The 10,625-nt window shown below is 29.6% G+C and overlaps 1 non-coding gene across 1 annotated transcript; it reads right to left on the reverse strand.

Annotated features, from left to right (window-relative positions):
• Positions 1-1,607: 1,607 nt before the first annotated feature.
• On the reverse strand, positions 1,608-2,342 carry LOC121125268 (uncharacterized). Its single transcript, XR_011782008.1, has 3 exons — positions 2,183-2,342; positions 2,038-2,130; positions 1,608-1,961 (listed from the first exon to the last, which is right to left on the reverse strand). It is a non-coding gene; the product is annotated as an uncharacterized protein (transcript).
• Positions 2,343-10,625: the final 8,283 nt, after the last annotated feature.

Raw genomic sequence — 10,625 nt, forward strand, 5'->3', positions numbered from 1 at the left:
CCCAACCAATATTGTACAGGGAGCAGGGATCAGATTGTCGCCTACTTTAAACCTTGATAACTTGAAGACGACATTATCAAATAAAAAAAACGGTTACCAAATTGGAAAGCTATTCTTGTAAGCTGACGATACGTAGTTCAGTTAGCATCATGCCGTCATCATATGAGGAGATAAAGATCTATAAGTAGAACGAGGAGCTTTCGAGGTCCGCCGTTAGTCATGGCTTATTGATGCCAACAGTGATTATATCGAATGAATTTGGCAAGAATCGAATTAAATAATGTGTGGGAAATCAAAGAACGATTCCATCATCATCATCAAGATCAAAAAAAAAAAAAAACCAAATTGTTTAAATTTATAATTGTGATGGATATTACGAATGTTTGATTAAAAATTATATAAAAATGATGTGCAATTTAAAAATAAAAATTCATGTTAATTTAAGACTTGTAGTTTTCCTTAATGTAAGATTTAAAAAAAATATATACTTTTATTTATATAAAATAGTTTAATTTTTTTAAGTGTAGTTATTGTAATACTCAATCATATTGTACTTAAAATTCCAATATTACTCATTCTAACATATTTTAAATAAAATATTATGCATTTAACAAGAAAAAATAAAAATAACAATTATGTGTCATTTTTTTAAAATAAATTTCATTATACAATTGAATTATAAAAATATTAATTTAAAATACTTTTTCGCCGACAATGAAGGAAAAAAGTCTAGATTTTTGTCATGTGGCCATTGTGGTTTTAGGATCCAAGCCTTTCGAAAACTCAAACTTCAACAACATGATGATTTGAAGCTAAATTCATGGAATATAATTCAATCAAGTCCTGATGCTTCTAATTTTATGTCGGATATAAACAAGATGCATGGTTAGATCTCCTAAAGTGTTAAATTTAATTAAGAGTCTTCATCTGATTCATTAGACTTTATTACCTGCAATTTTACAAAATTTATAGCGATTCATCCATTTATCTGTAACAAATACAGATGGGTCTAAGCCATTTAAGAATTCGTTTATAGTTTTAGTATCTGCGACAATAAAATAACGCTTCCAATTTCCCGAGTTACACCCCAGGCACACGGGATTTGTGTAGGATGACCGTGGAGCAATCAGATAGGTTCAAACCCCTCGCTGCTACTTGAAAGAACACCCTATAAACTATTTATGTTGTATATCCTTAGGGCCTCAAGGCAGATTAAAAACCACAACCACCGCTTCAAGAACTATAAATACTACTTTTTTTACAATGGCAGCTTCGATGGTCACAATCTATGTTCAACGGCTCTTCTGCAGATGGAAAAACTATCAACGGATCCTTAAATGGGACAGATCATAGATGAATCATTACATATACAGTATAATTATGGACAATTTTTATAGAACCGAGAAATACAAATGTATGTTTTAAAAAAATATCCTGGCTTGTTTTTGTGTTGATGGGCCTAATATTTGCATATGACTTCTGAAGACAATGAGCTCCTACATCAATATTTGAAATAGATCGAATGTACATCATTTTTATAATAGATGGCGGCATAATTGACCACATTGAAAATTGCAGAATAATTCGCTTAAATGAAATTCTTGGAATTTTAGAATCTTTGTATTCCATATTGGGAAATGTATTTAGAGAATAAATAATTAGTTTATACTTTTGTAACTTTGAACAAAAATAAAATGTTTTAAAATCTACAAAAATATATTTGAGTGTCGTTTTTTTTTTTTTGTTTTTTTATGTTAATCTTCATTGGAGATGTACCGATATCTTCATTCCATAATAGTTTTGATACAAAAATTTAATCTGCACAAGCGTTCTCATTCTATGACTTCTTCTTTATTACCAAGAAATGTGTGCTTGTAAAACAATCCCTTTCTCTAATCACAAGTTTTTGTAGAGGCATTGCAAGATTTACTGCAACACTTTTTGTTACTCGAGTTTAAGCACTGAAATATAAAATATAATAGATAAATTATGCCAATTAACACAAACAAAGGTGGAGTCAAGGGGGGGGGGTCTTACCTTTTGTCCAGAGGGAATACAGCATAATCCAAGGGGTCTGGATGTCCCAGAGTTGCTACATTTGCCCGAACAGCAATCCTCATTTGATACACACTATGTAAAATACATAAATAATTTTTTTTTAAATGTCAAGGTAAAATAATACCATGAGACCAGGGGGTAAGCAATCATCTTGTCTGTCCATTTTTCGACTTTGAACTGGAGAGCAAATGACTAACATAGACAACGTCAAACAAAGTAAAAATACTATTTTCATGGTGTATGGCTTTAATGTTACGTGTAGGTAATAATCCACTTTGAAGAATGATTAACAAATATGGATAACTAAGATATTTATACTCTATCCACACGTCTATCTCCTTATGTCAACAGATCAAACAGATTAATTGCTTAAATACATACTTACGCATTCTGTTATTATATTTATATGTTACATATATATATATATATTTTTTTTTTTTTTTTGAGAAATTTATTAGGAAATTTGTTTGAAGTGAGTAAAACATTTGTTCTTTTGCAAAAAATCTTTCTATTTATCGTGAAAAAGTATTTCAAAAGTAAGATTGATTCAACTTAAGAACTTTTTTGATCTAAGAAATAGCAATGTCATCATAATAATGAAATCCTGCAGACGTTTTGCTTGTAGCATCGAGTGTGCACTTTATAATATACAAAAAAAGGAGATAAGGACTTATAAAAATAGGACATAGGAAAATAAAAAATAATCAAATTTGACTTTACATAGATGAGGTTTAGCAGCTAAAGCTCAGCTAAGTAGCTCTCTAGAGACTAAAGATCTCCCTGCCTCATCATTAGTGATGGAAATTGTGTGTCTTTTTTAGTTGCCTGAATTATATTCAACCCCTGATTGAACATTCGTGTGTACTCATAAAAGACGTAGAGTAACCTTGGGGATTAGTTGTGGAGTTATAATTGTAAGTCCTTGTTGGAATCAGAGTAGAATTGAGTTCGACATAAGAGTAATTCGCGCCAATTTCCTTGTTTATTTCCTTCTCCGCCTCCTCCCTTGTAACAGCTGATTCTAACGGATCTAATGAAACGTCATGAGAGCTAAGCTACTCCCCTCAAAAATATTCATATAATTGTAAGGGTTACCATGCTGTTCTTTGGGTTTTTTTACATGCTCAAAATGTACAAGATTTTCATCTTTTTTTTTTTTTTTTTCCAACTACTATTATTATTCTTTCCTTCTTGAGGAGAGAATATCCAAGTATGGAGCAAGTATGATTGAGTGTGCTCATAAAAAACAGAGAGTTTGCACAATCATATCAGATACGTGACTTCCCCCATTGTACAAACAGTAAATAAATCAAATTCGGTATTTTAATATCAGAGGTGAAGGACTATCCTGGGAGTCTATGGCTAGGTGGAGTTACGCATCAGGTGGATGGGAGGTAATTTTTTCATTTTTTTGTTTCTCTTTAAATAAATTTTCATATAAAGGTTTTAAAGTGATAATTATTTTATACAGGAGGATGCTATACATTTTGTTGTATAGTTGAAGAAGATTAGTTGATTAGGTAATTAGTTATGGGCGATTCCAAAAAGGACTTTAATATACTGGTTTTCCCGGAATACATCTGTAATCATATATATAATATCAATAATTCTTGTTTAACCCTAGATCTCTTGACACCAACTAGTATAATTATCCGTGGAATTATTTCCCCTTTAAAGAACTTTGTAAATTTCAAATTATGAAGATTCCTTTCCATAATCGTTTTTCTATATTAGAAATATAAACATTTAACTGATTGTCCTAAATCACACCAAGAATAACTTTAAGAGCTAAATTAGAATCAGTTAAATCTTATAAAATATTATTTCAAACTACTTTTTGCAATATTTATTTCCGACGGTAAATGAACGTTTCCCACTTCTTCAATACATGATGACAACTGATTGTATTAAAAAAAATACAAGTTTAGAATATTGTCCCAAGAATTAAACCACGCCCACCTTTTCAATACTACTACAGCTTGGTTGTGACACATTATAAATAATGAAGTTATTTTTCTGTAACCTTTATTGCTTGTTTGTTTTAATTGGTTTAATTCATTTTTATGTTGTTTTAGCTCTTGTTGGTTAATATATTTTTTTAGTGTTCCTTTGATTCGACAGAAGGTTTTTATGCTGATTAATAGACTTAGAATTTGTAAGCAATCGCTCAATTGCTCTTTTTGCATTTTTATTGTCTGAAAATCGTACATTTTTTTAACTGGTATGGAATTCATATAGAAAATTTAGATTCTAGTTTGATTACAAAACAGCATTTGATGATTCTGAGATTATATTCTTGATATATATTTGATTATATTCCGTCGTTAGCCTCTCTTTGTGGAGGTAAAACTCAATATGGTTATGGTACAATCAGCATTACGAATATAGTATCAGAAATGTGAGGGAAATTGGGTTCAAAATTGACTTTTGAATCTTGCAACAAAAGAAAAAATAAATCCTGATCTTCTATTTATGCAAAATGTATAACCAGTGGTGGTGATGATGAGATTCCTTCATCTAACAAGAATCCTGAAGATCTCTCCAACTTCAAATTTGCTCAGACTACTAATGTGGACCTTGAACGGTCTTTAAATATAAAACAACACAGATTACTTTAAATTATTCTTATCAAACTTTTTTTTTTTTAATTACAAATTGATTCATTTTGATATTTGGGTGCTCATTTTTTTACGTTTCAGTCTTCTTTTTTTGCTCATTTATGACAAAAAATCCTACTGCTACTGATTAAGTACAATTAAACATATTAGTATTACTATTAATCCATCTGATCTAGGATTTGTCTTTGAAGTGCATATATATTAAGTATATTTCATTCCCTAGGAATGAACAAATATCAAACCTACTCTCATTGCGTTCAAGAGAATAATTTCTTCATAGCTTGTTGTAAAATGAGCATTCCATGGTTAATATCTCACTTGTTCAAAATAGGCTGACTCACAAGAGTTGTAAAGCACGGATTCATCAATGATTCCCGTTTTAGTAACGTTAGCAATATGACTGTATAAAAAAAAGATGGATTTTTATAGGAGACAAACTTGATAAGACTTGGCAACATAAGAATACATCTTATGTTTGATCTTTTTATCTATTGTTAAATGTACTGTTACCAGGACTGGAAAATTTGTGTCGTTATTACTTCTAAAAAGTGTGAATTTTGCCTACAAAAAAATGAACAATAATTTAATTTTCATCCCTCCAAATTTCTGATTGCATCATGAAAGATGTTTAGAATTCCATGATTAAGACAACTAACATTCCTAAGAGTAATTTGTTAATCTATAGCACAAGGTTTTTCAACGCCTTTGTTCCCCATTCATCGTGTAGTCAATTTGAAAAAATTCAATTGTACAATATTTATGAACTATTATGCTCAAGTTTAAATTTAATAGTCCATTTATAAATTATAATTATTTATCAGGAAATTCTAAGAAATTGAAAATAGAGATACTAAAGGACTTCTTTAAGAAAAATATTTGGTGTTCTTCCATTTTGCGATAACATATATAATCCCTTTTCACTATTAATTATTTTTCTAATGAATTAATACAATGTAATTATGATTCCAAAAAATACCAAACCCATGACAATCGCACAATGAATCACAGAGTTATCTCTCTAACACATAAATATATTGTATTTTGTTGCCCATTGTCAATGTTTAAATTACTTGAGTGAATATTTTTCGTATTGTTTTTTGCATGGACTATTGCCCCCTGTGTAGTATAAGTTTCTGGCCTAATGGCAAAACCATTTTAAGGATTATAGAGTCAGAGACAATAATTAATTAATGTACACTTAATTATGCAATTTGTGGGAAATAATTAAACATTTTTTTATCTTTTAAAATTGTTAAAAAATCAATTTACTACAGAAAGTCTAAATATTTCTCGTACATTTTTATTATGTTAAAAAATATGTCAACCACTTTTTTTAAAATAGTACAAATTCATTTACTATTTAATGAGGTCATACAGTTTGAATTATCTGTCTATTAAGCATTCCTTGCTTACAAAAAATGAACAATAATTTATTTTCCATTCCCTCCTTTTTTTTCTGATTGCATCATGAAAAATACTGGAGAAAATATCAAATTTCTAAGAATTTTCTCCATGATTATTCCATATGTCTATAATTCCATGATTAGATAACTAACATTCCTAAAAGTAATTTGTTAAACTATAACACAAAGTTTTTCAACGCCATTATTCCTATGTTATAGTCAATTTGAAAAAATTCCCTTTTACTGTATTTTTAATTTATCCTACATAGTATTCAAACAATTTATATTTGTCTCAGATGTTCGTCCCGCTGCTTAGAAAAACAATGATAAAAATACATTTATCTCAAAACCACAAGAAACAAATACATACTTTAGACATTAAATTAGGATAATCCTAACTATTTTAATTTGGTTTTTTTTTGTCAAAATAAAGGGAAAAAACTCTCAATACTTATTACTTGACCTACTATATTCTGCATTTTTTATATTCCAGGACGATATAACGATCTGGCATTCTCAAAAAATTAAAATCTAATGTTTAATAGATTTTAAAAATCATATACTTACTCCCTTTAATGAACCTTTTATCGATAAGCTCTTATATATTAAGCGATACACAATAGTTATAGAATATAATAATTAATAACGTTATGACAAATAATATATACCACGAAGAAAAATATTTTGTATTAGGATGTCGTCCATGAGCATTATAGATCGGATAAATTTACTCTCACAAGCCTCTTAAGGCCCTGCTCTGGTTTGGTTTTTTTAAAATACTTGACGTAAATTGTAATAATATAAAAATATTCAAAAGAACAAACAATAAATTATATTATCTCAGGTCCCCATATAATGAACTGATGAATAATGACTATAGTTTCTAAATTTATATCCATTCCTTTCAAAAGGTTAAATTTTCCTCTTGCTAAAGTAATATTTATTTGTTTGATTGATTAACCTTTAGATTATGATTTTGGGATCGCAAGACAACTTCATGAGGGAGTGTTGAATCATTTTTATAATTGATTGTTCTTATTGATCAATTAAGATCGAAATGATTTTTATAGACAAAGAAAAGGAGCAAATTGAACAATACTTTTCCACAATCGACATTGAACCCCACTTTTGCCTCAACTATCAAGTAATAATTAATTTATTACTGAGCTTATCCATGAGATATCGGTCATTTTGGGACATAAAAAACCAAGTTTTATAAGAATAAATACACTTTTTTCATTGATTCTGAGGAAAATGTCAAGATGGACCAATCAATAGAAGGACTTTATCCTCTTATGCCTAGTTTTATTGTATATCTGAGCTTAATAAGTATGTATTATAAATATGTTATTATATCGTGATACAATCTTATTTCCATATTGTAGAAAATAAATTAACAATTACAATGGAAAGAATAAGATATTTTTGTATAATTATCCAAAGATTTCTCGTTCCTAATCGATTAAAAATAATAATAATTGTACTGATCTAGCCATTTTATTATGGACTTTCAGTACAATATTGCTGTTTATCATAGGCATCAAGTATTATTCAAAGTCATTTAATGAAGTTTCATCAAGATTTACTGGGAATTTGTTCATTTTATATAGTAAAAGTCCCTCCATGAGCCTTTAAGAATGTGACACCTTCAATTATGATGTAATTTATAATATCAGTAAATACGCTGTATATAAACCTGAATCAATGGGATAGGATGTAAGAATAATTCATTTTTTATAGTATACGAATATAATTTCCTTCATTATTTAAATTAAACAACTCAAAAAAATAATGTGCACAAGCTTCAATTTAGTTGCATTGGTATTTCCTCATCTAAAAATCATTTTCCATTTGAATGAACAATAATACAATGTCCACCTTATTGCCTTATCTAATGGTGTTCAAACTTTTAACAGTATGAAAGAAAGTATCAAGATCTCCATGTACCACCAATGAATATACAATAGCCGTGGGCTTAACCGATTTAAGACCTTTCATCATGTACCACCATTGATTCGCTCACTTCAGTTTAAGAACCACAGGACTAATCCATGAAGACCAACATCCAGATGGGAACTATAAAATATAAATAAAAAACTATAATTGACTCAGTATTTGACACAAATGAAAAATAATTTAAGCCCGTAACGCCAAGTAAGTTAATGTGAGGTCAGGATTTTCTGATTTTTTGAAATTAGAATCCTTGTCCATTTATTAGAAGAATTAGAAGATTTTTGCTCCCTTTGAAAATACTTTTGATTTTTTTGTATTCTGTTAAAAATTGTCACATTTTCTTATTATAAGTAACTAACCGACTTCTCTTCTTAATGGAATGATTTTCTCTATTTAAGACTTTTAAAATTATATTTGAAATTGTTCAAAAAAAAAAAAACCATGTGATTTAAGTACTTTTTCGATGGAGCAATATTTGCCACATTCTTTTTTCTGTTTAATGATCAACTGATAAAATATTTGCAAATAGATCCATGAAGTTTTAAGCTATAAAAAAAAAGGTAAAACTGCTCAAATCAAGGATTAAAAATCTCATATAGCAAGTATAATACGTATGGCGTTATAGGTTTAATTAGAAAAGATACACGAATTACTTTAAAGCTATCCTTGGATCAAGTACATGCGTCGTTCCACGAGGAAGAATAAACCCCAAACAAGACACCTCCATCTTCATTGGTATCAAACACTCTTCTAAAATATTGAGTTGCTCCTTTTTAGGGGCAAGGTCCAAAACGAGATCCAAATCAATTAGCCAACGGAAATCCAGCCTGTAATAGAAAATTTTAGAATAAGTATAATTTATATAAACTGAAACATTAGTAGTAAACATAACATGGGGGGGGGGGCATGATATCAAATATAATTGTCAATAATAGTCAAGAATTTAATCATTAAAAAAATGGATAGATAAAATTTGTATCCATTGGTAGTCTATATAAATAAAGCAAAGTTGATCTGGATGGATGGATGGATGCCGTAAAGTCATTTTTGATCTAAGAAATAACAATAAATGTGGCGTGTCGGTCCTTATTTAGGAATAAATTCTACAGTCCTGTAGAGTTCAATGTCTGTCTGCTCTAGTTCAGCCCTACATACCAGTCCCAAAACTAATAAAATTTGGTCCTTGATGACGTGACTCAACTTTATTTCTTCTTTTTTAAATACTTCTAGTAATGATAGTCCGAAGGACCGTTCCTAATACTAGACTGGACTTAAACCAATAAATAAAGACAGACACATCATTAATAAAAATGCAAAAAAGCTCAAGACGTCATATTAAAAAAGAAAATAGGAGTATATATCTATGTTATTAGAGCAAAGTTCATTGATGCCTAATAAGTCCAAACAAACAATGTCTGGTACTCCCGCTAGTATAAAATATATTCTTTCTATTGCTTTGTTTCGACTAGAACTGGGTGGTTAAGGATCAGCTCTATATTATATATTACTGAAGACAGTTATTATCAGCTCCGCAGTGCATTGTCTAGGGCTCCATGAAATGTCTTCTCTTTTTTTTAAAAGTAAACAAAAATCCCAAATAAATTGTCCTTTCTTCAAAAAATATGATTAAAAACAAAGAAGTTTAAAATAAAAAAGAAACTAGACCCAGATATTATGCCAAAGTGAGATGCTAAAGTTGGATATATTTCCTGTGGGATCATCCAATTTTGTGAAAATGAAATTCACAAGGCATGAACTCATAACTTTTGAAAGGTTTTTGTTTTGAAAGGAATAACGCATTAGGGCAAAGGGTCTATATATTTGGAGAATAAATATTTCGTTTTTCATTTAATAAAGAGCATCTGATTTTAAAAGGTATAGTTCAGCTACAATATTGATTTGACTTTAATTTGATTGAAGCAGAAGTTACTCAAAGTTAATTAGTGACATTTTTATAATATAGTCCCGTTATTTAAAAAACACCAAAAATTAATCTGCCCACAAAAATGGGCCATTTCTTGAAAAGCCGCATACCCATAAGGTCAGTTCATACTTTATTTGAAATAACTTAAATATATCCTTCAAATAAAGCCTCATTAGCTGGTATCAGCCTTCTGGTGGACCTTTGAAATCAGGATGAAGTTGATTTAGTATTTTTAACAGATATAAAACTCAATTACATGCTGTGCCCATATACTAGGATCGATCCGGCTGAAACTTTACTCAAGAGTAAAAGCTACTAATTGTACCATTATTGGCTCCTGGGAAACACGTTTAAAACGCAATATAAAAAAGGTTGCGTTGAATATTACTTTTTGATCCTGGTAGATCAAAAAGTATAATAAGGAAGGCTTTCAAACGTTGAACCCGCAGTTTCCTGAACTAAGTTACGTGCAAAAATAGAAATATAACGTGGGTGCGATGCAGTTCTCTTGGCCAATGGACATAAAGTCGGCCACATTTGTAAGGTTGAAGGCGTGTGTACTTTCTATTATTATTTTTATCAATACAGTTATATTCAATGCAACCTTTCATTAATCTCATGGGTAGGTTATTTTTTTAAACGAACTGCAGTATTAAAAAAAAAGTTAAT

Source organism: Lepeophtheirus salmonis, chromosome 10 (assembly GCF_016086655.4).
Source record: "Lepeophtheirus salmonis chromosome 10, UVic_Lsal_1.4, whole genome shotgun sequence".
Classification (NCBI taxonomy): domain Eukaryota; kingdom Metazoa; phylum Arthropoda; class Copepoda; order Siphonostomatoida; family Caligidae; genus Lepeophtheirus; species Lepeophtheirus salmonis.